The sequence below is a fragment of the Equus caballus genome, chromosome 6 (assembly GCF_041296265.1).
Source record: "Equus caballus isolate H_3958 breed thoroughbred chromosome 6, TB-T2T, whole genome shotgun sequence".
Taxonomy (NCBI): domain Eukaryota; kingdom Metazoa; phylum Chordata; class Mammalia; order Perissodactyla; family Equidae; genus Equus; species Equus caballus.
Window position 1 is genome coordinate 56,170,697 of NC_091689.1, and position 27,165 is coordinate 56,197,861.

General features: G+C 36.3%; 1 protein-coding gene across 13 annotated transcripts in view; it reads right to left on the reverse strand.

Annotated features, from left to right (window-relative positions):
* EPS8 (EGFR pathway substrate 8, signaling adaptor) overlaps positions 1 to 27,165 on the reverse strand; it is a 171,367-nt gene that overhangs the window by 134,020 nt on the left and 10,182 nt on the right. The gene's annotated exons all lie outside the window — the stretch shown is intronic.

The window sequence follows — 27,165 nt, forward strand, 5'->3', positions numbered from 1 at the left end:
TGTTCTATAAAGTCCCAGAGTCCAGAACCCAAACGAAAATTGCAGGCAGCTGAAGGAAAGGATGGAGTTGGCAGGGGTCATGAGCTTGGCAGGAAAGGAAAAAGCAGGAATGGAAATCCTGAATCTCTTCACACCACACCATTATAAATCTGAAACACAGGGGGAAAAACACTCAAAAAGGATGAGTCACACAATAACATATTCCCATTTTATTTAGTATCTGACCTGAGGATACAGTAGTTGGCATGGCTTGGTAGTAAATGAGGAATAAGTGAATATGTATTCATATTTAGATCCCGGGCAAACACAGCAACAGTCCTGTATGCTAGCAGAGATAGAGCCATCCAAATAACTCTCAAACCCTTTTTCCATAACTGGAAATTAGGACTCCTTTCCCTGAACACCCAACGCCACGTATTCCAAGCAAACTGTCTACAAGAATTAGCTAAAAATGTGAAACATGTAAATGAAATCCCCCCCCCCAAAAACTCTCTATGAGCAACAATCTTAGCTTTACTTTTCCCCCAAGTGTTAGAGATAGAGATGTAGGCTGGCTGAGTAACGTGTAATGTGATGTTGTGATGTGACCAGGCCAGAGCAACCATTCTGCCACTCAGTCACTTTCTATTCCACCTCTCTATGGTAGGAAGGGAGGGATGGCTGCTCCCTCTGAAGCCTAAGCCCGTGGGACTGCAGTTCCTCTCCTTCACTACTCTCTCTGCCAAAATACCACACTGGCCTGATGTGCACAGACCCAGAAACATGTCCAGAGGTGGTCTGCTTGATCCTAATGGTGAAAGATGTCAGGAGAACAGCTGTATATAGACGGCATCACCCACAAAGAGGCACACTTTCAGAGCCTTTTCAAAGTCCATCAGCCAATGCCTTCCGTCTCAAGATTTTGGAAAACCAGCTCTTCCTCCTTGACACTTAACACTTCACCTTGAAACCACCTGAAGCAGTGCTGTCTCATTCTACGTGCTTCCCGTTCAGTAAATCCTTAAACTGGTCTCTTTCGTAAACACACAAATTCACACCTCCACTTCAAAATTTAACAAGCCTCCTCACCCCTCTCCTCCTTTCCTGTCTGCCAGCATTCAAGTTGACCCTAATGCTACCACCCTGGCCCTCGTTGACTTTACTCTGCAGATTTGCTCCATTTCTTAAATAGTCCCATATTCTTCACATTTCTCTCACACTCCAGAGATAAACACACAGGCCTCCCTATCACCACATGCCTCTTAGAATTTGATACTTTCCAGAACTCATTTATATTTTGATTGCACTTTCCCCAGCTAGACAGCATTATTCATATATTTTCATATGATTCTGAAGCAGCAAGAGCTGTATTCTTTTCTAAATTGTCTGTTCTTTTCTAAATCTCTAAGTTGGTGATTGATCTGTTCACTTTCTCGTGGAATTTTTCCAGTAACCAAAGTTACATGGAAGAAAATGTTGCTAAATATTCAGTCCAAGAGCAAGTAACAGGTGACACTGTATAGCCCACAAAGGAATTAAATATGACCTTGATGACATTAGCAACATAGTCTAACCAATAGGGTTGCACCGGAAAGAGACAAAAACGACACATTCTAGGTAGACCCATAATTATACACTAAGACTATGAAAGCAATCAATAGAAGAAATCAATCCTATTGCAGGACTTACAAGGAGTGTTTTTACACTGAGGAAATCCCAACATCACAGAGTTCCAATGAGATTTTGCTGAAAAAGTTTTAAAATGTTAACTTTGTTTCCATAACATAACATATGTTTCCATAACATTTACAGGGATGAAGTCATTCTTTGGGGAAAGTTTCATATCATTTCAATAACCATATGTATAACTACTGGATTATACAATATATAATTTGGCACATTCAGTACTTTTTTTCATATTACCAATCTATTAGAAACCCAATCATGATTCCAGGCTTTTAAAGTGTAGAACTTACTCCTTATTTGTCTTAAATTATATGTCCTACCAAGAACTTTAAAGAGAATTTGGGACAAAAAAAAAACTAGTTAAATTTCCCATTATCAAACCAAAACAAAGTCCTTCCATATTCTTATATCCCAGAACAAAATAAACAAACAAGAAAACTATGGGTTCTTATTGGCAGAACAAACTTTTAAATCTCTATAGAGTTAATTTGTATACATTCTATTCATAAGCAAGTAAGAGGGATTATAAACCATGGCTCACCTGTATAGAACTCACTTATTAGTAAACAACTATTTGGGGCACTATGTTAGATGCTTCTTAATCCATTGTATCCCATATTATGTTTTAAATATCCTACAACAGTATCCTTATGCTCTTCAATTCATAAACATTCATTTAGCTCAGTATTAATTATTTACTAACAAAAAGCTATTTACTAAATTATTTAACAATAAGAAATTTGGGCCATGCTAGATTTTTACTTTAAAATACACACATTTATATAATCTGAAAAAGATACATTCAAATCCCTAAAATACAGGACTCACAGAACTTCTACCATAAAACTGCACTTAAAGTTTTCCATTTTAATTCTGTCTAATAAAATTGTAATTCAGAAAGCACCACTGGCCGTCTTAGACTAGCATACAAAGTTACCATAATGACATCATTTTAGTCTTTTGGAAAATAAAACCTCTCAGTTGAATCATCTTGGAATACACATTCAGTATCACCCAATCAGCCCCTTGAATTCCAATCATGTTAGTTTTCGTCCAAAAGCTCCAAGGCAGTAAAATCACATCTCAAGTACTTCTATGTCCCTAGTTTCAAGGCGGTATCTCTAATGGAAAGCTAATAATATTTATTAAATCAGGCTGCAAAATGAGGACACTGAGTAAAATGATTTCTAAGATTGTTCCCATTTTTAAATCCACTTAAAACAATGATGGAGTGAAATGTTGACAAGGAACTTGCTGGAAGCTTATATTCTTTGCAAAATTAAACTTTCCCTCAGGTTACTTACTAATTACAAAGGGAAAAAGGTACTGATGACTGAACGATATGATGGACACCACCTTGACCAACTGATCAAGCATCACCAACAGTAAGTGAACTGACATCATGCGCCTCCCAACACGATGTGGTAGGAAACGCACAGCACCAAACGCGGTACTCTGGCCAAAATTGTTTAATCTGTGGATTAGCTATCTATTGCTGTGTACAAATTCCCCAAAACTTAGCAGTTTGAAAGAAAAATAATGATATATTAGCTCTCTCCATTTCTGTACATCAGGAATTCAGACAGACCACAGCTGGGCCTGCATGTCTGTACTCCACTATGTCTAGAGCCTCAGCCAGGAGAAACGAATCAGCTGAAGGCCCCTTCACTCACAGGTCTGGCTGTCGGCTGAGACCTTAGCTGGTACCGTTGAACATCTTCACAGAGCCTGGGTTTCCTCACAGTGTGGTAGCTGGGTTCCAAAGGTAAGCATCCCAAGAAGAGTGAGTGAGTCTTAAGTCATATAGCATGACTTCTACCTTGCTTCAACAGTCAGCTGTCACAAGTCCCTGCCCATATTCAAGGGGAGGGAACAAAGACTCCATCTCTCAGTTGAAAAAGTGTCAGTCACATTTTAAGAAAAGGGTGTGGGATGGGCTAATTATTTTAGTGCAGCTGTCTCTGGAAGAAACAATCTGCCCCAACCTAAATCTAATCACTAAGAAACAACCAACACAAATTCATAATGTGGAGCATTCAATAGGACAGCTGGCCTGAACTCTTCAAAGAATAAATTTCATGAAAGACAAAAAGAGGTGGGACAGGTCCTAGATCTGTCCAAGAGAACTTTCTGTGATGATAGGAATATTCTATATTTGTGCTGCCCAACAGAGTAGCCACTAGCCACATAGGGTTACTGAGCACTTGAAATGTGGCTAGCATGACTGAGAAACTAAATGTTTTATTTTATTAAATTTTAATCTATTTAAATTTAAACAGTCACCCGTAGCTAGTGGCTACCAAATTAGAGGCACAGGTACAGAGCAGAGGAGGCCTGTCCTGAAGAGACAGGACAACCAAATGCAATGCATTGGCCTTGACAGATCTTAGCTCAAACAAACAAACAAACAAGCTATGAAGGGCAATTTTAGTACAACTGGAGAAATTTGAAAATGCACTGTATAGTTGATGATACTAGTGAATCAGTGTTAAAATTTTTTAGTATAAAAATGGTATAGTAGTTATGTAGGAGAATGTCCTTGGTCTTAGAGATCCATGATCAGTGATGAAGTACCTTGCTGTCTACAGCTTAGTATGAAATGGTTAGGGGAAAAAAGAAGCAAATGTATATGGATATCTATATATAGAGAGAGAGAAAACACATGTACGTATAAGTTCACACACACAATATATATATGGGAGGATGAGGGGAAAAAATTAATTCAAACGTGCTAAAATGCTAACAATTGGTGACTTTGGATGAAGCATATACGGGTGTTCACTGTACTCACTGGACTTTTCCATAAATTTAAAATTTTTTTCAACAAAAAGACTTAGGGAAATCAAATTCTCTTCCTTCCCTAATGCCTATTATACTTCTTATACAAACTGTATTATCAAAATTAGCTTACGGTTTCATATTTTGACTCAGTATTGTCACCTACACTTTCATTGGATTTCAGAGTAACCAATAGAGTGCCATGAGACACCAAAAGTGTTCCAATAAACATGTTTTGATGAACTGATTAAGTTTTAAAAGGAACATCTGTTAATTCAATTGGCAAGCAGAATTATTTCTTGCCAAACAAAGTTATATCATGCTTTTAATGCAGCCATTAGCTATATTTTCACAAACTTGATCTGATTCTATACAGAACTGATTTTATGCAGTAAAGAAATATTATAATGAAAGTCTATTGCACTTAATATTTGCCAATTAATAAATACACCAACATCAACAAATTAAGCCTTTATACACTAAAAAGAAAAAAATTCTCAGTCTCTTAAATTTCAAGAGGGAAAACAGAGTTCCAGTTGTTTTCACTATAAAATTATGGTTAGGAGCCGGCCTAATGGCATAGTGGTCAAGTTCACACACTCTGCTTCAGCGACCAGGGGTTCACAGGTTCGGATTCCGGGCATGGACCTACACACTGCTCGTCAAGGCACACTCTGGCAGCATCCCATATACAAAATAGAGGAAGACTGGCACAGATGTTAGCTCAGGGCCAATCCTCCCCAAGCAAAAAGAGGAAGATTGGCAACAGATGTTAGCTCTGAGCCAATCTTCCTCACACACACAAAAAAATTATGGTTAGATGTTTCTGATATAGGCTTATGTTATATTTTAACATAGAGAGATAGGATTTCTTTTTTAAGAAGACAGACTATAAACATACCTGGATAGAAGGGAAAACGGGCATGTTGGCTAATGATACCTGATAGTGTTATCTGATGGGGTTTTACACACTAAATTTTCTAAGTTGGTAAGAAAAACAAGGCAAGGCAATGACACATGGAATACAGTATTTAACAATCATAAAGGATGGTACATCTGGATCAGTTGCAGACAAAATGGAAAGACTGCGTAGAAGAGAGAATGCAGAAATAGCCCGACCGTTGCCTTAGTCTTCAATAATGGATCCTTGGAGCATAAGAATAAGAGGCAGGAGCAGAGTTGACATGCAAGGCAATCTACCATCTTGAACCTCAGTGACCGCTGGCTTCACAAGAAGGGGCCTCTGTTCCTTAATGGAAAATACTCAGAGACTGTAAACTTTAAACGGTATCTGTAAAGGGCATCATGTCGTTCTCAACCAGATGAGAAAACTAGAAGAAAGATAAACTCACAAGGATATACAGGCTCATGCCACATAGCATACTCCTTTCTCCATCCTATTTTAGACTGGTATGAAATTTTACTGCAGCTCTTTCATTCCATAACACCAGGGTTCTAGTTTAGAGTTCAGTCACAAATTCCACACTCATTTCACAGTCAGGACATACCTATCCCATGCCTCCTCCACTAATTCGTGTCCCCATAATTTTTTATTAAAGTATACAAAAGTGATTTATCTCTTAGGTAGATTTCTTGCTTCTGTGAAAATAAATCATGACATTGATTTTTTTGATTCATAGCAATACTAGGCACATTATTTGTACAAAGCTCGAGTGTAAAAGATATTTTATCAGAAAAGTTAGAAGTAGCTAGACAAGAGGTCAAGAGACGATCTGTTCAACTCAACAAGGTTCTTAGCAAAAGCAAATTAAGAAACACACCAGGAGCAGTACGAGAGGCCAAATATCAGACAAAAATTATCAGGGCCAAGGACTGATTTTATGTAAACTGTAAAACCAAGAGGACTTAGAAGACCTTTTCTCTCTATAAGTCTGGGACTCTAAGCCATACTGATTCTATCTTCTGGGCTTGGTAAAACTTGAACCAGATAAAGTAATATCTGAACCTCAGAAGCAAGCAATGATACTTTATCGATTTCTCTCTTTTCAATGACTACCCAAGTATGATGACAGTAATTCTGAGGAGCTAGATCCTAGGAAAAGAGGTTCAGTTTGAATAATTTGACTAAATCTTGACCTTGTCTTCCTTTAAACTTTCATCTTGAAATATTAAGTCTCATACTTTCTAGGGAATGAGGAGGCTCTAATATAAACAACTCAGTAAAAAATAAGTGGTATCTATAACCATTATAACAAGCAGCATCTATGTCAAGTACAATATCACTCTCTAAAAAGAGGAGACCATTAATCATTTTCCATTAAATTATTTCATACTGAAAGTCAGAAACATCCTTTTCTACAAGCTGAAGTTAAGCCGCATTTAGTGATATCTATCAGGTTATAATTAACTTTAGTTATGGAGTCACAGCCAACTTAAAATTCCCAGAGAAATCAGAAAAAAGATGCAGATTCAATTTTTAGCATTTTGAAGCTTTTTCAGTTTTCAAATCAAAATTCATGTCAGCCAGACTTTCTTAAAAGAAACTGGAAAGAATACCTTAACGAAATAAAATAAGCTTTTTCCTTGAAGATTAACGTCTCGTGATGTACTGCTTCACTTTAAAAGTGATCAGAGTACAAGTAAAAGTTTCCTGCAAAAATACTTCCCAGGGACACAGGTGTGGTTCCACACTTGCACTTATGCCCATGTCAGCGGCTGAGTTTCACATCCAGCTCAAAGAGATGGTAGAGCAGTCAGATGTTAAGAAGAGCTGGAAAAAGTCTCTTGCTAGGGAAAAGAAGAAAGAAAGAAAAAGAAGGAAAGGGGGAAAAAACCCAGAGGCTCCCAAAAAGAGAGAGAGAAGTAGAAAACTGCACCCTTCGACAGGTTTCAGTAAGAAAAACAATGGTTGTTTTTGTTTTTTCAATTATGAGACACTGAAATTACTGGAGGTGGGGGAGGGAGAAATAAACAATAGGAGGCCAATAAAAACTGGAGAAACAAAATTCTTCGGAAAAGTAAAAAGTGTGGTAAGTAGTATTACAAACAAGTGATTTTCAAAATGTCTATGGGAAGTTAAAGGAATTACAAGTCTTCTATAAGGCAAGAGTATTTTGGTTTTAGATACATATCTAAACTTGGAGAAAAGTGTTAATAGAGAAATGAATACTCTTCAGTGATTTGTTTCAGTGTTTAAAAAAAGAAGTTTAAGAAAAAGAGAATATGATGATGACAAGGAGAGCTTTGTCCTAGTTAAAAGCTAAATGAAACTGATTTTCATCCAGGCTTAAACATATGAAATAAGAATCCATGGGGTCAGTCAGACGTATATCTGACTTGATTCTCTGAAACAGGCAAAATCATTACTACCAAAAGGAATTAGTCTTAAATTCTATAACTATCCATAAGATTTCCTCTAACTTTAAACACCAGGTCACATTTTAAGGTTCTCAGATTTAGACTTTTCACAAATTCTACAAACCGGTCAAGTAACAATCTCTGGTTTTTAAATACATATATTGATGACAAAGACAACAGTGGTGATGGCGATGATGATGAATGAGGAAAAAAAACGGCAGCAGCTAACATTCTGTGAGATGTGAAGAACAAGAGACTGCATGATTGCTTCTTATGGTCCAATCAAAAAACAACTGGGTTTATATGGTTAAGGAGAACCTAAAAAAAATTATTTAACATATATCCATGCTAATGATAAGTTTACAAAATGGAAGGAGAATGAGAGATAAAATAAAACCAAGAGACTTCAGGTCTATGTGTTTCACAAATTAATTTTACAAAAACATATAAGTTCTATTGAGATCTGGTGAATACTGCTCACCAATGATATTTTATGCAAAAAAACACAAAATTTGTTTCTGCTATAAAATTTGTTTTGAGGCTTTCTGTTCTAAAGCCACACAAGACAAAGCCATTAAATACAGAGAAGAGTGGTACAAATGAAATCCTCCTCTTGGAACTTCCTACTGAATGGGTGACCCAAAAGTTCACAATCAGATCAGTCTTAGGCCATAAAAAAGTACTTCCTACCTACATTGTTAGTTTCTCTATTCTTCATAGTAGTGAACTAAATGTGCTATTTTTCTAACATATTAAAAATGTTTTATAGTCATCCACCTCCCCCAACAGTAAATACTTGTATCAAATTGTGATATGTTGTACTCTGCTAAACATAGTTCTTACAATAAGAAAATTAAAATGGTTGGTGGCTATAGCTCTCCTTCCAGGAATATTTGTCAAAATACCCATTTGTCAGTTTCAAGCTCTCTGGAAATCTATTTTCCCAATAGGATTTCCCAAACTAAGAGCATTTCAAGTGGAAAAATGTATTACAGAATCACCGTTCCCCAGAGAATAAAGGCTAGATATTTTTTAGCTGTTATTTTACAAATAAAGTTTTCCACTCAATTTACAGTAATGTAAAGAACTAGTAAATACTACCTTAAAAATTAGAATCATGCTACTCTTCCACTGACGTTGAGAACCGACCTAAATTAAAATCAAGGACTTATAAAAAGAGTTGGAAGGAGTCTTGGAGATATCCAATTTTTTGAAGACTGTTTAGATTATACAATTAATTGTTGAATATGTTGGAAAAATTGAGGAAGATTGGGATTTACGAATTTTAAGAGCAGATAACAGCAGTTTCCCAACAAGTTATACAAAGTTGTGTATGTAGTATTTACCAAATATGAATTAAAGAATACCACTTTACAAGTTGGTTCTTGACACTTGCAGTCACAAAATATCAGAAGCCGGTTTTTAAAAAGGGGACAAAAAAGTTTTTTCAATATTGATATGAAGGAAATATGGTCTCCTTCCGTCACAGTGGTAATTTGGGTATCCATACAGGAAAACAATTTTTTTTCCCTAGCCCTTGAAGGTGGATGGCTAACATTAAACTATGTTGACAGTTGTCTCATGAAGTCATATTAACCGTGACACCAGGGAAAATACAACACAACAGTAAGAAAAGACAAAAGGAGGTCCAGCACTTTCTCCAGGTCTTCCAGGTTTACACACATTTTGATTCAGTAGAAAAAGAAAAAAGAGAAAACTAAAGGGACCAAAACCATTTCTTAGACACATACTATTTTAATCAGACTATACTTTTACTGTTTTATAAATGAAATTCAAATCACCTGAGCATTTGAAATATACAATAAAAATTAGGCACAACTACAGTTGTGCATAATTGCAGTGGCAAACAGTTCTCTGTAAGTTATTTTAACTCTTTGCAAAGAGATACCCCATTTTCTTTTCCATATGCCCCCAACGTTAAACCAAACTCTCTCTCTCTGTCACCCCATAAGATCTTACTTTATGTTTCATTAACCATGAATGCACGAACGAACTTCAAAGAAAAGGACACGAATTTTCTATCTATAGAATAATGTTGGCAAAATAAATTGATGTGTGCTTATCGAAAAGCACACAAAATAAGAGATATAATCAGCAACGTTACAAGTCATTCTTCCATCATTAATACAAAATACCAATTCTACTTCTATTAATTTTATCAACAGATTCATTAAAATAAATCTAATAATTGGTGTATACATATAACAAGGAAGAAATGAATGAAAAATGCATTTTTGTGGAAATACCTAAGAGAATCGTTCAGAATTTTAAGTAAAATAAGCAAACTAGCATTATGGTTACCAACCAACTCTCAAATGTCTAAAAAATATGGTATAAGACACTATTGTTGGCAAAAATTAGAATAAAACATTTTCACAGAAATATCTTAAGTATCATATTTGGAAAGCAAAACACATTTTAAGACATTAACATAAAATGCATCATGACTTAAAATAGTTTCTATAAAATTATTTCACGTTATGAGAATATTTGAGATTCTGCTGAATTTCTCCTCAAACAATAAACATCTCTAAACAGCAACCACATTTTCAGTCCTTTGTCTATTGCTGGCATATGCCAGAATCTGAGTACAGAGCAAAACAAATTGAATGCAGCACAAAAATTTCCTTAGTATTCTGACCAAAGCCACGTTTCATTATTTTTCAAATTTTTTTGCAATTATACTTGTTTTACTCTCAGCAGCTGAATAACACCCAAAACAGTTCCAGTGATATAACTATTTGTAATTTTCATATTTTAATTGGATTTTATTCATTATAAAAATCTGGATTAGGAATCACTTAATAACTAATATCCTAACAAGCAACAGTGAATCCAATTCACTTTACCAAATGAAACTGTACAAAATAAATTAGAGAAAGCAAGGAAAATAATGGATAGCTTTATTCATACCTTTAAAAATATTCATACTTACCATGGAGCTTGATAAAACAATGTGCTGAAGCATGGCTTTTTCCTGAGGGTTTGGTTAATGAAAGTACCAGAAAGATCTCATTGTCTTACTCACAGTTTGGCCGTTTTACCCAAACCTTAAAAACTGTATGCTAATAACAGGAATGAATGGAAAAGGAAAGTGTGAAATCAAAATACACTCACCTCTGTCGGCCTTTTATTTCAAGAGTTCAGTTTCTTCATAGAGTACTTTATAAAACAATGGCTCACATTAAATTTGAGATGTTCAAAGGGAATAATCATAGCTTACATTTAAGACTAGGAACTTGAAAAACAGGCATGTTTACTAGAGGCTCCATCCTAAATAACAGAGTACATTCTGATTGTCTCCATGATTAAACTTTACAGGGTATTTCAACTTAGTCTCAGTAAAAACTGGCCAGTATTATAATTTTCCTTTTCAGATTGAGAGCTGAAGCGTTCTTGGTACAAAACTCATGAGGCAAGACAGAAGACAGAGACTCATTTATTTCATCATTTAACAAACATATATTCAGCTTCCATCACACATAAAATCACCACTCTAGGTCCTGCAGCCTGTCCAAAAGCAAAAATCAGATAAGGTGCCTACCTTGGAGAAGCTTAATACTTGATGCCCGGTAAGACACATATAAATTATAGTACATGATAGAAATAAGTGCCAAAGAGATCCTGAGAAAATATGCTGGGGGTGGGGGGCGGGGGGGAGGTGGCGAAGGGTATCAGAGAAGGTAAAGATTATTCCAAGATGGCACAGAATAAATTTGCCAAATGATAGATTAGATTTGCATATGCAGATAAGGTCAAAAGTCATTCCAAGTAAAGAGAGGAAGGAGAGACACTAAAGGTAGAGAAACTGGAAAGACTGAAGTGTTCGGAAGGAAATGTATAGTACTCCACTTTGGATAATCAGTAATATAAAGGAGCGAGCAGTGAGGCTAAAGGTAAAATGAAAGGAAGTAACCAGGCTATGGAGGGGCTAAAATGAACCTTCTATTGGCAGTTTTTTAAGTAATGGACTGACATGACCTGAGCATGGCTTTAGGAAAACTGAACTGGAAGTGGTCATTCAAATGAATTGAAGTATGACTGAGGCAGATACAGAGACCATTTAGGAGGCAATAGTTTAAGAAAATAGTTAGGGGGCCCTGAAATAGTGAGCTAAGGGCAGTCAGGGCAAAGGAAGGGCTAACTTTAAAGTGAAAGTAGCCGGAGTTGGCAACCAACTGGCTATGGTAGGTAAAGGAGAAGGAGTCAAAGATGTGTTCTTCTAATGGGCTAGAAATTCTCCCTAGCACTGAACCATTTCCGTAGCTAACTCACTGTAAGGATTATTTGTGCCAGTTTTGGGAGCTAATTTTAAAATCAGAGAAAACAAAAGAAACTTATTTGTATAATTTAATCATAAACTCAAATGAGATATCATAAAGAAGTTATTCCAAAATCCCTTCACTCTTTCTTCTATCCCAGGAAACACAACTGAGCAACCTTTTGCCTTCAGCCCTTTTACCTTCTTGCTTTAATTCTAGATTTTACCACCAATCTCTAATTCAGCTTAATTTCAGCCATATCACTTTAGTAGATGATCTGAAAAAGGAATCAATTTACCAGCACGTTAGAGACTTCGGCGAATAGTTAGCATGCTAAGAAAAATATTCACACAACACAAACTTAAATGGCATGCACATAATTTAGGATCAGGATAGCTGAAATGAGATAAACCAACTTAATCACTTTATCATACAGAAGAGAGTATCGTCTTTTGGCAACAGCAGTGCTTCCACCAACTGAATCAGCAAAGGAAAAAGAGATGGAAACTCCCCTCATGGGGAAAAACAGATTGTTTAAGCACATGAGAAAGGCTACAGAGAATAATATTCAAGAGTTTTTGGCAACAATAAAAGTAAGATACGTTTCTCAGGTTCCTAGATCGATTTTATGATTCTTGCTCCTATTACGAAAACAGAAAGCCTTGGTCACTATAATTCAGCTCAACTGAGGATTAAATAAATGTCTACAAACTCTCATGAGAAAATAACATTTCTGCAATGTTCGGGGAAAATAATGTCAAGCGTAAGACTTTTCTTCAATTCCCAGTTAACACATTCATAAAGTTTCTACAGTAAACCAGACTCTAACTTTGTCACTGGACAAACTTTTTTAAAGTTACTACTCTTCAAAAACGTGTATGTTTACTTCTAGTGAGGTATAAATATAAGTAAGCAAATAATAGCTTCTCGATATTATAAATGATCTAATAGATCACTCTTCAATCCATTTCAGTTGTAACACGCAGCTTTTCCACATAAATGACTTTTCCAGATAACAGAGTGCCTCTTAAAAGAAAATAAATCCTTAATTATTTTGATTAGTTTTATTTCCATTTGTATACAAATTAAAATATACATTGTAATGATTTATATACTTATATAGTATTTTATAAGGTATTTCTTACTTAATCATTTAAACCATCTCATTAATGACTCTATTTGCCAACCTTTCTACTTAGATAATTTTGAATATAACATAGCCATTTCTCTTTTTTTCCAGCTTTATGAAGATATAACTGGCATATAAAATTATAAGTTTAAGGTGTACAATGCAATAATTTGATACACATATCTATGCAAAATGATTACCACAATAACTTTAGTTTATACCTCCATGACCTCACATAATTACCTTTTCTTTGTTTGTTTGAATGGTGAGAACATTTAAGATCTACTCTCTTAGCAAATTTCAAGTATATAACACAACTTTGTTAACTATAGTCACAATGCTGTATATTACATATCTACAACTTGTTCATCTTATAACTGGAATTTTGTACCCTTTGACCAACATCTCTCCATTTCCACCAGCCCCTGGAAAACACCATTCGACTGTTTCTATGAGTTTGACTTTTTTAGATTCCACAAATAAGTGAGATCACACAGCATTTGTCTTCCTCTGACATTTCACTTAGCATAATGCCCTTAATCCACCCATGTTATTGCAAGTGGCAGGATTTCCTTCTTTCCATGGGGTAAATAATATTCCATTTTTTATACATAGCACATTTTCTTTATCCATTCATCTGCCAAGGGAGACTTAGGTTGTTTCCATTTCTTAGCTATTGTGAATAAGGCTACAGTGAACAAGGGGTGCAGATATCTCTTCGAGATCCCAATTTCATATCCTTCAGTCATATACTCAGCAATGTGACTGCTGGATCGTATGGTAGTTCTATTTTTAATTTTTTAAGGAAAATCCACACTGTTTTCCATAATGGCCAAACCAACTTACATTCCCACCAATAGTACATAAGCCTTCTCTTTTCTCTCCATCCTCGCCAACACTTGTTATCTCTTGTCTTTCTGATGGTAGCTATTCTAACAAATGTGAGGTGATAGCTCATTGTGGTTTTGATTTGCATTTCCCGGGTGATCAGTGATACTGAGCACCTTTTCATGTACCTGTTGGCCACTTACATGTCTTCTTTGAAAAAATGTCTATTCAGACCCTCTGCCCATTTTTTAATCAGATTGGTTTTTGTTTCATTTTTGCTATTGAGTTGTACGAGTTTCTTATATATTTTGGATATTAACCCCTTATCAGATAAATGGTTTGAAAATATTTTCTCCCATCCCTTAGGCTGCCTTTTCATTTTCTTGCTTCCTTTGTTATGTAGAGTTTGATAGAGTCTCACTGGCTTGCTTTTGCTTTTGTTGTTTGTACTTTTGGTGTCATCCAAAAAAATCATTACCAAGACAAATGTCAAGGAGCTTTTACCCTATATTTTCTTCCAGGTGTTTTGCATTTTCAGGTCTCCCATTTAAATCTTTAATCCACTTCAAGTTAATTTTTGTGAATCGCGTAAGATAGGGGTCCAGCTTTATTCTTCTACATGTGGACCTCCATTTTAAAAGTACCTATACCATTTATTAAGAAAAGATTATCCTCTCCCCACTGAGTATTCTTGGTTCCCTTGTCAAATATTAGTTGACTCTAATTGCGTGCGTTTATCTCTGGGCTCTCAATTCTGTTCCATTGGTCTGTGTGTCTGTTTTTATGTCAGAATCATTCTTTTTGATTACTATAGCTTTGTAATAGAGTTTCAAATCAGGAAGTGTGATGCCTCCAGCTCTTCTTCTTTCTGAGGATTGCTTTGGATATTCTGGGTCTTTGGTGGTTCCCTACGAATTTTACGACTGCTTTTCTATTTCTGTGAAAAACGTGAAAATTCTGTGACAAACTAACAATATTAATTCTTCCAGTTCATGAACACAGGATTTCTTTCCACTTATGTGTGTCTTCTTCAGTTTCTTTCACCAAAGTCCTATGGTTTTCAATGTACAGGTCTTTCATCTCTTTGATTAAATTTATTCCTAAGTATTTTATTGTTTTTGATGCTATTGTAAATGGAACTGTTTCTTTCTTTTTCAGATACTTTGTTGTTAGTGTAAAGAAATGCAATTAATTGTATGTTGATTTTGTATCCTGCAACTTTACTAAATTCATTAATTAGTTCTAACAGTTTTTTGGTGGAGTCTTCAGGGTTTTCTATACATAAGATCATGTCATCTGCATACAGAGACAATTATGCTTCTTCCTTTCCAATTTGGATCCCTTTTATCTCTTTTTCTTGCCTAACTGCTCTGGTTAAAACTTCCAGAACTATAATGAATAGTAGTGATAAAAACAGACATCTTGTCTTGTTCCTGATCTTAGAGGAAAAGCTTTCTACCTTTCCCACTGAATATAACGTTAGCTGTGGATTTGTCATATATTGCCTTTATTATGTTGAGATAAATTCCCTTCATATACAATTTGTTCAGAGTTTTTATCATAAAAGGATGTTGAGTTTTGTCAAATGCTTTTTCTGTATCTATTGAGATGATCATATGATTTTCGTCTTTGATTCTATCAATGTGATGTATCACAGTTATTGATTTGCATCACTGAACCACTCCTCCATCCCAGGGATAAATCTCATTTGATCATGTTGTATGATCCTTTAATGTACTGTTGAATTCAGTACATTAAAGAATTTGCCAGTATTTTACTGAGAATTTTTGCATCTGTATTCATCAGGGATATCGGACAACAGTTTTCTTTTTTTGTAGTGTCCTTATCTGGCTTCGGTATCAGGGTAATGTCAGCCTTGTAAAATGACTTTGGAAGTGTTCCCTCCCATTCAATTTTTTGGAAGAGTTAGAAAAGGATTGGTGTTAATTATTCTTTAAATGTTTGGTAGAATTCTAAGTGAAACCATCTGGTCCTGAGTCTTTTCCATTTGGGGAGGTTTTTGATTAGTGATGCAATCTCCACACTTGTTACCAGTCTGCTCGGATTTTCTTTCTTCTTGGGATTCAGTCATGATGGGTTGGATGTTTCTAGGAACTCATTCATTTCTTCTAGGTTACACAATTTGTTGGAGTATAATTGTTCATAGTAGTCTCTTACAATCCTTTTTATCTCTGTGGTACCAGCTGCAACATCTCCTCTTTCCAATTTTATTTATTGGAGCTTTCCCTCTTTTTTTCTTGGTCAAGCTTAAAGTTTGTCAATTTTATCTATGTTTTCAAAAACCAGCTTAGTTTTGTTGATCTTTGTAATGTTTTTCTGGTCTCTATTTCATTTATTTCTGCTCTGATCTTTGTTATTTTCTTCCTTCTGTTAACTTAGGGCTTAGTTTGCTCCTCTTTTTCTAGTTCCTTGAGGTGTAAAGTTAGGTTGTTGATTTGAGATCTTTCTTTTTTCTGAATGTAGATGTTTATCACTATAAACTTCTCTCTTAGAACTGCTTTTGCTGCAGCCCATAAGTTTCGGTATGTCATGTTTCCATTTTATTTTGTCTCAAAATATTTAATTTCCCTGTTGATTTCTTCTTTGACCCATGGGTTACTTAGGCATGTGTTGTTTAATTTCCACATATTTGTGAACTTTCCAGGTTTCCTTCTATTATTGATTTCTAGTTTCATACCATTGTGGTTAGAAAAGATACTTGGTATGATTATACTCTTCTTAAAGTTATATGTTTCATGACGTATCATATAACCTATCCTGGAGAATATTCTATGTGCACTTGGGAAGAATGTGTATTCTGCTGCTGTTGGATAGAATGTTATTTCTTTACGTCTGTTAGCTGCATTTGGTCTAAAATATGGTTCATGTCCAATGTTTCCTTACTGCCTTTTTGTCTGGATGATCTATCCATTGTTGAAAGTGGGGTACCGAAGTCTCCTACTATTACTGTAAGGTTTTCTATTTCTCCCTACAGATCTGTTAGTATTTGCTTAACATATTTATTACTCCAATGTTTGGTATTTTTATACCCTATTGATGGATTGGCCCCTTTATCATTATATAATGACCTTCTTTGTCTCTTGTTCCAGTTTTTTACTTTATTTTGTCTAATTATAGCTACCTCTACTCTCTTTTGGTTTCCTTTTGTATAGAATATCTTTTTCCAACCCTCCACTTTGAGTCTATGTGTGTCCTTAAAGCTGAAGTGAATGTCTAATAGGCAGCATATTGTTTTTTTTAATTCACTCAGCCATTCATTGTCTTTTGATTGGAGAATTTAATCTATTTACATTTAAAGGAGTTATTGATAGGAAGGAACTTACTAACGCCATTCTTATTGTTTTCTTGCTGCTTAGTAGTTACCTTGTTCCTCTTTTACTCTCTTGTTGTCTTCCTTTGTGAACTGATGATTTTCAGTAATAGTATGTTTTGATTCCCTTCTCTTTATCTTTTGTGTAGCCACTGTAGACTTTTGCTTGTGGTTACCATGAGGCTTACAAAAAACATCTTATAGATACCACAGTATATTTTAAGCTGGTAACATCTTAAACTTTGGTCACATGCAAATACTCTACCCTTTTACTCCTCCACATACATATTTTATGTTTTTCATGTCAAAATTAACTTTTTATATTGTGTATCCATTAACAAATTATTGGAGCTATAGTTATTTTTAATACTTTTGTCCTTTAACCTGTATACTAGGGTTAACTGATAACACACCACTATATAACAGTATTAGACTATTCTAAACATGCTTATATACTGACCTTCACCAGTGTATTTTATATTTTCCTGTTCCCTGTTCCTAATTAGTGTCTTTTCATTTCAGCTTGAAGAACAATTTTCAGTCTTTCTCATCAGGCAAGTGTAGTGATGATGAATTCCCCAGGCTTTGTTTGGAAAAATCTTTCTCTCGCCTTCATTTCTGAAGAACAACTTTACCAGGTAAAGTACTCTTGGTTGGCAGTTTTTTCCTTTCAGTACTTTGAATACATCATCCCACTCTCTCCTGGCCTTCAAGGTTTCTGCTGCGAAATCTGCTGAAAGCTTTATGGAGCTTTCCTTGCATGTAAGGACTTTTTTTTTCTCTTGCTGCTCTTAAAATTCTCTTTGTCTTTGATTTTAGACAGTTTTATTATAATGTGTCTTGGAGTAAATCATTTTAGGTTGAAATTTGAGGGGAATTATGAGCTTCGTGAACTTAGATGTCCAATTCTCTCCCCATATTTGGTAAGTTCTCAGCCATTATTTATTTAAATAAGCTTTATGCTCCTTTCTCCCTCTCTTCTCCCTCTGGGACTTCAATAATGTGTAGATTATTTCTCTAAATGGTATCGTATAGTTCACATCTTCATTCTTTCTTTGTTCTCCTCTGACTGGGTAATTTGAAATAATCTGTCTTCTATTTCACAGATTCTTTCTTCTGCTTGATCCAGTCTGAGTTTGATGCTCTCTACTGCATTCTTTCATTTCATTCATTGTTTACTCATTCTTCAGCTCCAGAATTTCTATTTGGTTTTTTTTTTATGATTTCTAACTCTCTGCTAAACTTCTCATTTCATTCATTGTTTCCTGATTTCATTACACTGTCTTTCTGTGTGTTTTCTTGTAGGTCCCTGAGTTGCCTTAAAATAACTATTTTGAATTCTTTATCAGGAAAATCACAGATTTCCATTGGTGGAGGGTTGGTTACTGGAAAATAATTGTTTTGTTTTGGCAGTCTCATGTTTCCTTGATTTTTCATGTTCCTTGAAGTCTTTTGTTGCTGTCTTTGCATTTGAAGAAGGAATCTTCTCTTCCAGTCTTTACTGACTAGTTTCAGGAGAGAATATCTTCCTTCAGCCCTGTTAGGGACTCTAAGGCTTTCTCAGATCTTTTCTATGGGTATAGCTGCTCCACAATTCTTGTTCCCTTTTGTGGGGTAATTCCTAAGATAGTATGCCTTCTGTGGATCCTGCAAAGCCAGGTCAAGTGCTGATAGCCTTCTCTTTGCTTCCCCTAGGGCAGTACTGAAGGCTCAAGTTTCTGTGGTTTCTCCCAATTCCACAGAGTCAGGCTAGCTTTCTGCATGTGCTCACTAGCCATCTGGAAAGGTTCACTCTTGCTGCTTCAGGGGCATAAACAGGGAGCTGGTCACAGTATGGAATGGGGATGGTTTGTGTGTGGAGGAAGCACATGGAGCATTGGGGGTGCCTGTGGGCCAGCTGTAGGGAACTTCAATACCCCACTTTCAACAATGGATAGGTCATCCAGAAAGAAAAACAATAAGGAAACATTGGATTTGAACCAAGTAAAACCAGGACAGAATAAATGATCTGTCCTAAGTAACACAACTAGTTCATGCAGAGTTAGACCTAAAATCTAAGCATCCTAAGCCTTCATATGACTGCACTATTATATGCCTAATGCTCTCTTGAACTTAGGAAGTTGAAAATCCATTTATTCAAAAATATTTATCAGCTATTTTTTTTTAAGTAGATACAGTGCTAGGCACTGGGGATACAGATGGTAATAAGGTGGCCCTCCATGGCTAGGACTAAATCATGGAGTGAGGGAGGCATAAAAAAATTATTAAAACGATATAAATGATAGTCCAGCTACTCAAGTCACAGGTACAATACTTAAGTCTTTATTCAAAATCTCTGTATTAAAATTTTAGAATAAACTTGCTTAGTTTTTTTTCCAATCCCAGAGTAAAGAGGAAGAAAGAAAACAAGAGGTGATAATGAGGTTCTGAGAGGTATATAAACAATAATGTGAAGGGACAGCTAACAGGTTGGGAAGAAACAAAGAGAAAAATAAATATATACACAAATCATATAGTATATATTTTTTATAGCAGCTATGCAAGGCAAAAGAACCCAAATCATTACAGACTAAGTCCATTTAATGAAGGGGAAAAATTATGTTTCACACTCCAATACACTTTAAGAGTACTGTAACACATTATGCTACTTGATATTAAAAATGTTTAACCATAAAATAACCACATAGAAATGATTACGGGCCATAACCTGAGCAGCATCGGTGGTGAGTACCCACTTGGGCTGCAGACGAGTGACATGATCATCATGGCGAGAGAAGAGTTTTCTATCATTCCTCCCTCAAAAAAAACACTGATTCTAACAATCACCCATGGACAGTAGGCCCTCGTGGAAGTCTGGGAGTCCAGCGAAGAGGTCCCAGCACACTATTGGAGCAAAAAATATCCAAGACTGCATACAACAAAGAGGTTTCCAATACCTGCGTCATCCCTTCCCCAAGGTGGCACAGCTCAGTGGCAACAGAGACCTTCTCGGCCCATGATTTCTCCCACAGGGGAAAGTGAGAGTGTGTGAGTGCCCAGCTTCCCCAGTGTGCGGGATCCTGCCAAAAAGACCCGCTTCTTTCTCACCCCATCCAGAATACTGAGACAGGAATTGCATGACAGCTGGGGGAGTGGGGGGGAATGGGACACAGCAGTGAGCACTGTGAAAACAGCAGCCAGGGCTCAGAACGGAATGTACCAAAGGGACATGGATCCTACTAATAGCTTTACCAACGCTATCAGGAAGCCCACCCATGAGCCCATGACATGTCTCAGGCAGCTGGAGGACAACCTTGAGGCATCTATGGTACAAAATATGGAAGAATGACAAGAGACAAGGAAATAGAATGATACTGTAGACAAACTGTGTCTACCTTAGAATTCCGCCTCCAGATGGCTCTAGGAAGTAGAGTAGGTAAAATGGTCAAATAGCAAATAAATGAATCCTGCTCAGTTTTTCTATTATACTTTGTTTATATGTAGAGCAGGGAATTGAATCTCAAGAACACCAAAAAGCATTTTAAGCATGTATTCATTGAATATGTACAAAAACAAAAACTGAGTACATACTGTGCACCCAGCATTGTGCTAAGGCACAAGAAAGACAAAGATTATTCAGACACATTCTCTACTTGAAAGTGATCAGGGGGCCAGCCCCGTGGCTGAGTGGTTAAGTTCATGCACTCTGCTTTGGCAGCCCAGGGTTTCACCAGTTCGGATCCTGGGCTCGGACATGGCACCACTCATCAGGCCACAGTGAGGTGGTGTCCCACACATCACAACTAGAAGGACTCACAACCAGAATATACAACTGTGTACTGGGGGTGGGTAGGAAAAAAAGCAGGGGGGAAAAAAAACATTGGCAACAGTTGTTAGCTCAGGTGCCAATCTTTAAAAAAAAAAAAAACAAAAAGAAAGTGATCAGACTGGTTAGAGAGTAAAACAATTTAAAAAACCAGATAATGCAATATAATTACTAGTTTTAAGTAAGTATAAGGTACCAGGCACCACTTACACACAAAGAAGGGACTATTTTTTTTCTGGGAAAGTGATCTTTAAGCCAAACGTAAAATAATATAGATAAGATGATGAGGCTGACAGAGAGGAAACTCCAGGCAGAGGGAACAGCATGTGCAAAGTCATGGAAGAGTAAAGCTAAGTACATTCAGGGAATTGCAATTATTATGGCATTTGTGGGGTACAAGAGTCAAAGAACGAGGACTGAAATGACACAGCAGGGGCTGTGTCACGAGAGCCTTTGCTGTGTGCCACTAGAAGGAAGAACTGGACTTTATAATGAACATAGGAGGAACCACTGAAGAACTTTAAGCAAAGTAGTAACGTGACTAGCAGTGAGGACAGGGAAGAGGGGAGTGCTCTGTCACCATTTTGTAATAAGAATCAACAGGATTTGGTGACTGATCACAAAAGATGGGACAGAGCAGTGGGTAAGGGAGAGAAAAGGGTCCAGAAAGATTCACAGATCCCTGGTGTTATCATTCGGGTAACAGTGGGTCCAGAGGAATAGCAAAAGAAAAGGGGGGGGCGGGGGGGGGGGCGGGGGGGAAAAAGGCAACAAATATATTCGGGGACATGTGCAGTCTCAGGGGCCTGTGCAAGATTCAGGTCCACTCAGAAGTAAAGGGTTAGAGCTCGGAAGAACAGCATCAGCTAGAGATAAAGAATTGAGCATCAATGTTCTAATTGAAACAATATGAGTGACTGAAGTCACCTTGGGAGATAATGAAACATGAAATGAGATAAGGACTGAGAAAAGAATTCTGGAAAATTCAGAAACTTCTCAACTTGTGAGCGTTCCGATTATAAACAAAACCATGAACTGAGGCCAAAAAAGAAAGCAGTGGCTCTCCCTGCACCAACAGATGGTGCTAGAAGTTCCTTGAGAAGATTATCACTCTGGAACAACTTTCAGATACTACTAAACTCCAAGGAGCAGAGCTTCTGAATTAACACCTAAGTGCAGATGAATAACAAAGGAAAGGCAGGATGGAAGCCAGTAAAGAATAGCATCATGGGAGCCAAAGCAAGGGAACATTCTTAAAAAAAAAAAAAAAAACAGTGATCAGGGGCTGAGCGGTGGCACAGTGGTTAAGTTCACACATTCCCCTTCAGCAGCCCGGGGTTTGCCAGTTCGGATCACGGGTGCAGACATGGCACCGCTTGGCAAGCCATGTTGTGGTAGCCATCCCACATATAAAGCAGAGGAAGATGGGCACGGATGTTAGCTCAGGGCCAGTCTTCCTCCAAAAAAAAAAAAACAGTGATCATTACAAACAAACATACATTAATTCAGCAAACAGCCAATCTACAAAATACTAGAAACTCTTGTTAGTGCCATCAAGCAGATTCCAACACCTAGGACCCTATGTACAGCAGAGTTGAACCCTGCCCAGTCTTTTTGTGACATCCTCTCATCTTCTGGAACTCTATCAGACAATGCTATTCATAGGGTTTTCAAGGCCAATTTTTCAGAAAGGAGTAGCCACGTCCTTCTTCCTAACTAGAAACTCCAAGTGATAAAAATTCACTAGTGAAAACAACACCATCCAAGTCCTCTAGGAGCTTACAGGTACATACGTAATACCACATCAAGAGGCACTTGAACGTCAAGAGCTTACTACATAAACACTCTGACATAGACACATACGTATAAGAGAGAGGAGACTACGTTTAGACTCCATAATACATTTTATAAGAGACAGAGGCCTAAATTATTAAAATTATATTCCAATCTTATTAATTTTGATTATTATTGATTATCTGACTTCATTTTGGTTAAGTCAAGTCAAAAATTAGCAGGCAATCATGAGGCCAAAGCACTTCAGTCATCCTCAGAGGAAGAAGGAAAATGAATGAGGCATCTTGATTCAGTCTGGTATTAAAGCTATGCATGGGACCAATTACCTGTTAAAGACAGATGCACAGAATATTTTAGAACTGAGTTTACAAGCCACCTCAAGAGCTGCTGGAGAGAAATAAGAAAAGGTGGGAGTGGGAAGAGAGATATGATGTGGTAGAAACAAATAAGTATTCTAAGTATGAATACTTATTTTTTAAAAATAGTGTGATTTAAGTTAAGTCTAGCTGACTTAAGTCTGTATCAGTTTTATCATTCCAGCAAATAATCTCGGTACAACACATTTCAACATAGCATATGACATGAACTATACAGATACCATGAGAAGAAGAAAGACGTTCTTTCCATGTCAGTACGTCTAGCTAGCATATACAGAGGCAAGACAGCAATAAGAAGTCAGTGTATAACCAAAGCTGATTCATATTAGTAACTAAAATTCTCATTTCTGCAGTAACAATTTATAAAATTTATAACAAAGGCTGGAAATCTTATGTGACTTTAATAAATATAATCAACTACACGTATTCATAAATATTTGCTTAATGAGAGAAAAACAGCCTCATCTTATTGGAATGGTTGCAAAACGGCTATCAGAAATGCACAAACTAATTTACTGCAGAAAAAAAGCATGCAAATAATTCCACTGTCTCTTACCAATACATTTACATACTACCTTTAAAAAAAAATCTTCAAAAATAACTTTTAGTATGCCATCAATTTTTTAAAAAAAATAAGAACCTCTAGTAATGATTTGTTTCATACACATATACGAAGAAATAGCCAAAATGAGTAAATAATGAATTAAGTTTTCTTTTTGAACAAAAGTGCTTCTATGTAATGGATTTGGCAAAACTGCAGAAATGGATTTATATATCTACCATTCCCTCCTCCTCTCCCCAGCTCCCCAGTTTGTATACAAGCCTAGTGTGATTGAAGCTAACAGCATACAGCTATAACTCTCCAGTTAGGTAGACACAGCCTGGAAAATTAGGTCACAAGGTTGCCACGGGGACTCCAATCATCTGTCTGGCAAGTTTGTATGACTTCCTCCTCCCTGTGATCCTGCTAAACACTGCCTAACAGGCAAGATAAGGGAAGATTTAGCAGGGCTTTCTATAATAGCTACAAAAATATTTGGCCCAGATGACTAAGAATGTGGGAAAACTCGGACACTCTTATCCTTCTCCAGTCAACATAGGAATCAACGGCTTGATAAACATTTATTCAGAAGCTTCTTTGTGCACAGAATTTTTTGTTTTAAAGTTCAGTGCCAATCATGGCCCAACCCATACATGCTGACTTACGATTTAAAGATAATTCTTGATCCTGTTACCAAACAAGCTCTTTGCAATGCAAATAAAGAAGTTTTTTGAAATAGATCGTTATGAATCTTTCAATCATAGCAGCTAACTAGAAACACATGAGCCAAACACATTGTGGGGTCATTTCAGTGGTGTGCAATTTGAGAGGTGTGTTAGAAAGCGCTTGGTTCCCCTAAAGGAGGAGGAGTCCACGTTTTTCTTTCTTGGAAGTAAAACGCAAAGGCAATGTTGCTTCATATGGCAGTCCTAAAGTCACCCATATTCCAAATCCAGGATAAGAGATATTTCCCCATCTCTAAAGATTAACACTTTACAACCAGCCTGAAGTCTTCAGCATGACTTCATTTTATGAATAATGGCTTCTTCATTCCAACAAAAAAATAAAGTGTCTATAAAAATAACACAAACCGTATTCGTCTGATCTGATCTTAAATTGACCTTAATAGTTGAAAATCTTTCAAAGGGAGTACTGGTATATTATTATTTTTCCCAAAGATGCTCATAAATAACAAATATTCCTTGTGGAATTATTATAAAATCATATATAATTTGGAAATGGACTTATTTTATAAATCCATAATAGTAGTACACATAGAAAAATATAATACAAAATGTGAATATCTTCACTCCCTTAGAAATTGAAGAGAAGGAACAAAAGAGGGAGGAAAGGAAGGAGGAACAAAGGAAGAGTGAGGCCAGAAGGGTTATTCTTTATTTTCTACATTTTGACCATTTATCTAGAATCTCATGTTTCTTTTAATCTAGGTTTCTGACATTGTGCACTCAGTAAGGATAGCAACCTTGTCTGCCTTGTTAATCACAGTATCTTCATTTTTAGTAATAAGGCTAGAACTTACCAGGCATTTATTTAATATTTTTTTATTGACAGATAAATTTCACTAAATGAAACAAAATTATTTTCTATTAAATAAAGCTGTGCACATCCAGGGCTGTTAGATCAAGAAATTAGATTGGGTTGAATTAAGCCAATGGGCCTGCTAATGGTTTAGCCAAATCCCTAATCTTGCATAACTCTCTCACACACACACATCACAAGGATCACTGGAGGAAGCTGAAATGCATCAAACAAGACCTGTCACCACTTCAACAAACAAAACTCACCCTCACATACAAACGACGGTTCAATATGGACTTTATGATATTCAATATAATATTCAATTGTCTACCTAGTCCTCTTCTACAATTTTTCTTTTAAAAGAAATTTTACCCCAGTATTATCCTTCCCAGTGATTGCTATAGTTGACAGCAGTAACAAAAACTTAGTAATTAGAGAGGGGGGATAAGAAGCTGAAATGACCACAGCTATAAGCTTTCACAAGTTCTTTCAGGAAAAAAAACATACATTCTTAGCTGAATTAGTTGCTTTTGCCTTAAAAATCAAGCCATATTCTCAAATCAACCCCTTGCAAAAATCTACAGACTCCTATACTCCTTTGGAAGAGAGAAAAACCCAGCAGGCTTGGACCAGCTACCTCATCTGAAAAGCTTCCCCCCAAATTCACATCTGCTCTCTCAGGAACATGGAAGTACACCAGCCTCCACGGACAGCAAGCATTGCTTATACCTAATATCTAAAAAGTCCAATTCATATCCACATTAGCCTAATAAAGTCAATGTTAGCTAGAAAGATCTGGCTGTTAAATCTCGCAAGAATAGGAATTTCCATGTTCGGAATCCAAAGCCTTTTGTTTTGTGCTTATTTATCAAATAAATATTTAATATACACTTCTATCAAATAATGCATTGTTCTTTACAGTATACATAATCAAAGTTTCCCATATGTAGCTCATAAATAGCAAGCACAGTGGTGATAAAAATGGTTTACAGTTTCTTGAGAAATTTTAGCGTTCCTACTTTTGTTACTGCCAAACTATTTCTATCAGATTGCACTACCACTAGTTTTCCCAATCATTTTACCACTTTATCCATTAGTTTGGAATCTTTCAGGTGGATCATATAAATGCCTCTGAAAACCACAAATATAACACAAAACATAATTGGTAGCCACTGGGTTAAATTATCCCCTATTCTCAGGTCTTCCATTCTATAGTACAGCGATAGCTCACAAAATAAATCACACCTCGAATATTCCATTAACCGCCTGGCGGAGAGAGAAAATGAAAATTACTACGGGAAAGAGATACAGGTTAAGGGAAGAGGCTCTGGAGGTAAAATGAAGAGACTTTTATTCCTGTCTGAAGATGCTCTAGAAGACCATAGAGTATTCTATATAAAATTATTTTTTACACTATATGACTTCACTTGACATATATTTGAATTCAAATTCTAAAATTCCCTACAGTGTTAAGTGGCTAACAAAATGTAAAAAATAGTCCGTAATATATATTCTAATATACAAAGAAAACCATGGTGGATCTTTTCTAGTTAGTACAAAAGCTGAATGGTGTTAAAATGCATTCCAGTTAAAGCTAGTCACTGTTAATGTATTTACTCTGGACGAGATTTCATTATCTTCATAATGAGACTTCACTACTTCCAAAATGATTTACTTACGACCCAAAGTAGATGAAGGTGATGAGGGTTTCAATCACTCCCTTGTTTCAAACTCTCTGGCAGCCTAAACTTAACCTTCACCATCATGACCACCATGA